Below are 7,116 nucleotides of genomic sequence, written 5' to 3' on the forward strand. Positions count from 1 at the left end.
GTCTTCAGCAGGAACATCCTTTCTCCAAGGCAGTACAACTTTTACATAGCCTGGAGAATCTGACGGTACACGGTGATTTTGGTGTAGATGAACGGATCGAAATCCTCCGGTCTTAATGATGTTGTTAGCTTAGCATGCCTACCTTTATTGCTTGTATCCACTGATTATTTCTCAATAATACATGATTCTATTGTTTACTGGACATTGTAACCCTAAATGTGTTTCATTATATGTTGGATGGAAACAAGAGCTACTTATAAATGTTCATGTTGGAATGGGGAACATTCCCGGAGTTGCGCCCCTTGCCCGACTGGAGCGCTGCGGTAGTTACGGTCCAACAGTAGTCGTCATTCTGGTACTGGAATTACGAACATATCTTTTCTTAAAACTGCAAATACGTTTAACAAATAATGTTAGCATCAGTGCTTCAGTGCTTCAATTTTCGTTCAAATCGATTTGATTGAATTATCGGTTCAACAAATTATTACACCCATTTAGACTGTAGCATTACTTCCGGTGTTTAGATTCTAATTATTATGGCCGTTAGTCAACCAACTCCATGAAGTCCAGTATTGTATTTATGAACAGGTTATCTTAGAACAGATTATCTTAGAATCTGCTCCATGCCCTTCATCAGAACCGAAAATGTACAGTAAATTGTCATATTACACACATGTGTGATATCTAAGAATGCAAACAGTATTGCGACAAGTTGATTGGTTGCTTTGTTGTTTTAAGCCACACCCACCAGTATTCCAGGGTATGGCGGTCTGTAAATAGTCAAGTATGAACCAGACTATCCAGCGATCATCATCATAATAGATTGATGCATTTGGGATACGTACAGTGCCAAGTCTGCCAGCTTTACACGATAAGAACCATGGATGTGTGACGTAGTTTCAATGCCAAGGTTCAGGTTTTTAGGTTCTGTAGGATCGTCGGTAAGGAAACAAGTGTCAGCCGAGCAAGTGCCACATCAAATCGGCACATGTTCAGTTTTGTGAACGGATGGCTCTCTCAATTATCGCCGCATACGTTCCATGTGAAATGCTTTGAGGAACAGCAAACCGCCAGACCCTGTCGATGAGTGAATGAGTGAGTGAGTAACTGACCATTTTCAGTCACATAAACAGTACTTCGGTCAAGCCGTGACTAAAACAAGTCTTACATTCACCATACATATATGTAAATTATGAAAAGGAACAAAAACACAAAAACTCAAAAAAGCTACTACAGTATAAATGTAAAACTAGTGTGTAAATCTAAAATGTTTTATCTACAAAAGACAACGCAATATGAAAAACAGGCTGTAAGATTGCAAACATACTACATTAAAGTGACACCGGTCTAAAGCCCCAAGTTGTCCTATTCCCCACTGTTCACGGTATCTTAGGTTTACCCACTTCATATTTCAGTGTAAATAAGTATCAGATTTTTAAACAAAAATTATCCTCATTTAGATAATGTTTTTGTAACAAAATTGCTTTAACTGAAAAAAAATTGTTTTCGTCACAATATATTGCCGATGTGACGTTAAATATCCAGTCACTCACTCTATATGGGTTTCGACTTGGTAACGATTCTTCGGTGAAGTTTTATTTGCTGTAGAGGTAAATGACATGATCATACAAACCTTATATGTATTTAATCTGTATACTACTGAGACAATAAACTCTACATGCATAAGAAACTACAGTCAAATTAAAGTTTGCCCAGACTTGCTGGTAAAGCCTATGGGCGTATCACTGTATGAACTTTTTTTCTTGGAAGTTGAGTGATGACAATGTTTATTGTTGAATGAATGAATGAAAGAATGTTGCTTAACGCCGCATCAGCAATATTGCAGCCATTCGCAGCGAGAAAAAATAGTAAAAGTGTTGTCGAAAATCACTAAAATATCAGTTAAGCATCAAATGCAAGGGTAGACACTGATCTCTGAAATATAAGTTGTATTTTTCATATAGTTTGATTTCTTTTAAATATGCTAAAATTAAGTGGCTATAAACTCTGTTAAAAAATGCACATAAAGTAGGAACATCGTCATAAAAACGCTCTCTAATATGGGAAAAGTCAACACATTCAAGCAAATTGCGTTTGATAGTAATCGGTCTATGGCCTGGGATGCAAAATTTTGGATCTTCACCTTTCAAGAGAAAGGAATGTGTATAGTAACTAAGGCCGACGCGACATCGCCGAAGCAGAACCTCATCTTGACGACTAAGTCCAGTAAATGGATTCCGCCCAATATTGGGTTTGATGGAATGAAGCTTATTTGAGACTTGATCATCCCAACTCTGCTGCCACTGATCTGTTATATATTGTCGAATAGCAGGTTTGAGGTCAGAAAAGGGGAGCGTAGTGTTAGTAACTGAACTTTGTAGAGCTCCTTTAGCTATGGAACCTACTATAGAGTTACCTCTTATACCAGAGTGGCTTGGAAGCCAACAAACAACAATAACCTCCAAAGCCATAGATATATCTAAATGGTGACTTAAAACAGGTGATTATGTTTGATTCTAGATACCAGACGAGTCGAGGTATCATACGTTCCATGGTCTTACAGACACAGCTAGTTAGAGCTATAGGGCGGTAATTACTAGGATCTGTATGATCCTGGGCTTTTTTTGGCACTGGTATAATCATTGCATCATGCCAGGAAGGGGGGAAGTTTCCAATATCCCAGATATTATTGAAAATATTTATTAAAGTGATTACAGATTCATCAGGTAGGTGTTTCAGTAATTGGTAATGTATATCATCAGGCCCTGGTGCTGTATCATGAACTTTCTGAAGAACTTCTTGTAATTCACTAAGGGAAAAAGGTTCATTCATAATCTTCTGAGTTATCCGTGAAGGTCCCGGGGTAGAATAGACCTTCAGCAACCCATGCTTGCCGTAAGAGGCGACTAACGGGGTCGGGTGGTCAGATTCGCTGACTTCGTTGACACGTGGCATCGGTTCCATTTGCGCAGATCGATGCTCATGTTGTTGATCACTGGATTGTCTGGTACAGACTTGGTACAGACTCGATTATCTACAGGCCGCCGCCAGATAGCTTGAATATTGCTGAGTGCGGGGTAAAATTCAACTCACTCAGTCATTCTGAGTTATCAGACTTAAAACTCTTTTCCTGTTGGTTCTGGTATTTTTGAAATTCAGTATCACAAGAATTCTGAATGATCCTTTCGCCCAATTTGTTAGCAATGATCTTTTCAGATCTTGAGATGTTGCACCGGAACCTTTACCTTTGATTTTGCGCATCATATCGCACACTTTGCTAAGCTGAGTGCGTGTATTTATTTTAGAAACAAACTGTTTCCAACTCGTTCGTTTACATTGCTCTACGCACCGACGAGCCTTAGCTCGTGTAAGTTTATTGTTGACGAAGCAATTACTACAGTCAGGCAAGCAACACAAGTCTTCCGATGATTATGGTCAAAGGATCTGTAACAATATGTTGCTTTTGAGACGCTTGTTTGAATATATCAATATTTCAAAGAATGGTTGTGTCTTAATAAGCTCCTTATAATCGAGCAGTGCTATATCTAATACAGCTAAAACTGTTCAAGGTGAGGTCATACTCAATCAAGCGCGTTGAAAGACGAGTTTTTAATCGATTGATTCCAAGATCACCTGGCGTTTTCCTCTAACGCTAAGGCTTTGTCGTGGAGTGTTCTTCTGGTGGGACAGGAAACCCGATAGTCATACGTGTATTGTTCTAACCCATCACTAGTGACGCCCATTCTTGTTCTGTTAGAGTAAACCCCAGTATTTGTTGAAGGAGGCGACTACTATTCCGTGTTCGTATATGGTTAAGGTTTGATATGGAATCTAAGTCTATCAGAGCCACATTGAGTGTGAAGTGTGTAAAGTGTGTGTGTGTGTGTGTGTGTGTGTGTGTGTGTGTGTGTGTGTGTGTGTGTGTGTGTGTGTGTGTGTGTGTGTATTTTACCTCACACATAAATGTCGTTTTCTAATTGGCTAACTTCAATGTAGAAGTTAAGGTGATGTCGTCCATGTTACCCATTTTGTTCTTGGGAGGTGGTGGGTCATCGATTTTATACCACATGATCTGGAGGTGGGGACGGCGTTCATTGAATTTGCACATGACAAGACATCCACCCACCCCCCCACCCCCCAAACACCTTCCCCCACCACCACACACACACACCACCACCACCACCCCACACACGCACACACTTCCTCCCCTAGCTATATATTATGAACGGTCCCTTATAGTGTAAGGTCTAAGGTGTACGAATCCCCGTGCCAACCTAGTAGCGAACAAAGTGCAGAGGATTGGCTGGCACATGGCGAGTCAAAATTTAATCTTGGTTTCACTTCGCGGTTTTGGTTTTGCAGTCACGATGATCCACAAATAAGACACAAGCACAAGACACAAGGATGACACAAGTTTACATCACGAGAGATCAAATTGATGTGGGGTAATATGACGAATTTAAGACTGTCCTTCAGAAGAGTTATGACACGACTGAGGATGGATTCCATGACCGTTTTTGGATGGCGAAGATTGAAACAGATAAGACTTTCCTCAGTTTCTCAGTAGTGAGGACAGACAATGTTTTGCTGCATAGAGTTAAAGGTCACATGCAACCAAACAATAAAACATAATTAAAACACAATTATCACTTATTCATGACATATAATATACATCACTGCCTGTAAAAAAAGAAATAAAATTATAAGCGTACAATCACCACAATATTTTACAGTTGGGCTTACTTCCCTCGAAACGAAGCCCTCGGGAGACCGAACCCAGTCCTAACGGGTGGGGATGCACTCAAGTGTAACGACGGCTTCCGATTGGCTGGTTCATTTGCTGATACGCTGAGGGCTCATTGTGTGTATAGAAAGATGATCTGTTTCATGGGCATTAAAAGAAGTATGGCGAGTCACAGGAAAGTATGATTCATTATGGATAACAACTTCATTTCTTGCACTTGGTGCGTCGTTTCGGTATGGAATCATATGCAAAAATCATATTCACTAGAAGAAGTTGTTATCCATAAAGAATGTATATAGTGATGTAGGGTTTTATAAATACACGTTTTCTGAATTTGCGTTCGATCCAATCAAAATTAATCTCAGTGGAAATGGTGAACTACTGAGCGGCTGGAAACTGTCATTCGTCCAAGTACAGAGCAGGACTTGAAACTGACAAAAGTTTGCGCCAGTTTCCGTCAGATCCAGTCATCCGAGAAAAATGGATGCATTAGTGAATCGTTTGAACTCCGATTTCGCGGGCTTTTTTCATCGCGTATTTTTCAACTTTATAAGATGAATTGGCGTTTTCATGATTTGTCTCGGTAAGTGCATAGCGAAAGGTATCGGAATCTACAAAGTTGTGTTTTACGTTGCATGGGACCTTTAAGAAGTCCAAATGAAAGACATGATAAAGTGAGAAATCTAAACTCTTCAAAATAAGTAGGGGAACATGAACTTTCAATTTGGATGGGAACTGTAAACGTTAACAAATGTTTCAAGGGCAGACATCTTATGAACGCACCAACATTTCCCTCTATTAACACCCCTAAACACAAAACATGATATGCACGTGGACAACGCAGTAGCCCCATGCACGTGCATCGGGTCCCATTCTTGATTTTGATTTTTTTCAAGAAGGTCGAGAAATCAATTAGAACATTAAATTTGACGCTCATCTTGCATCACACATTTGCTAGTGTTTGTTTCTAGTGTTTTTTTGTTTTTTTAAAATGAAAATCGTATGCATGCAAATTACATGCCATCCGCCAATGATCTTAATACATTACAAATATCTATGGTTCTTAGGAGGTACAAAATGGTGATGCACTCTCAAAACATTCAATAATATCATATCAACATTGATTGACTTCGATGAATATCCTAAACATGTTTAATGGTAAATATAAAAAAATGAAGATCCCCTACTTTTTGTGAAGAGTATTTTAAGGGAACAAATTCTCAGAAGTGCAGGGAGAGATTTGGGCATAATTCTGTGTTACGACAGCTAAACGAATGGTCACATATACTCAACAGATTGTTGAAGAACGTGACATTTCTGGTTGAGTGAGTAAGTGATAATTATCGTCCCATCGGCAATATTACAACTATATCGTGACGAGAATAAGTAATAATTACATTGTATATCTAGAAAAATGGAAACAAAAACCCTGTTGACGAAGAACAGTAAAACCACTAGTATATCACAGATATCCCTTTAAGACTAGTAATTAAATCTAAAACAGTTTAACTATAGATTACAATACAATGTTAAAATGGGCTATAGATTGCCAACAACTGGAAGTAGATCACCACACTAGGGACCATGGTGACGTACATTACGTTTGTTACCTGCATGGGCCCTAGCTGGATTTACACTATCCCCTCCGCCATCGACTTTTATGCAAAGAATTAGCCATACATCAAATTAACAAAAATCAAAAGAGACAAGTCACGAGGACAGTAAAACAGTACCATAAGTGAGTGAATGAGTGAGTTTAGTTTTACGCCGCACAGCAATTTTCTGTAACTGTTTGGTTAAATGTATAATACTATTTCGATAACTTGTCAAGTTACTCGCAGGTTTATGTTATACAGCATGAGCAGTAATCTAGGCAATACGATGGGATGCAACGACATTTGTCAACCATGTCAGCAAACCTGATCACCCGATCCCGTTAGTCCCCTCTTACGACAAGCACAGTCGCCTTTTTTGGCAAGTATGGGCTGCTGAAGGCCTTTTCTACCCCGGACCTTCACGGGTCCCCATAAATGACAAGAAAGAATCGAACAGATTTGCAGTTTTAAATCAACGAAAATGTTATGGCGAGGTAGGTCACAAGGCGCGGAGTGGTAGGTCGTTACTATGTTCCTTGTACAAAGAAGTTTGAAATATTTGCCAGGAGTATGTTGGGATGGTGGAGAGTGGTCAGAGAAATGCAGGTCAGTTGGAATCCGATATAGAGTAGAATGTGTGGGATATGTGGAATAATGTCCATTTGTCATGGTAAAAGAGTTGATTATGCTGTACAGGTAAATACGAGATAGAGTCTCTAGTGCAGTGTTGAGGAACATATGAGAGAGAAAACGTTACATGGATTATGATTGTGATCT

This window comes from Haliotis asinina, chromosome 1, assembly GCF_037392515.1.
Source record: "Haliotis asinina isolate JCU_RB_2024 chromosome 1, JCU_Hal_asi_v2, whole genome shotgun sequence".
Lineage (NCBI taxonomy): Eukaryota > Metazoa > Mollusca > Gastropoda > Lepetellida > Haliotidae > Haliotis > Haliotis asinina.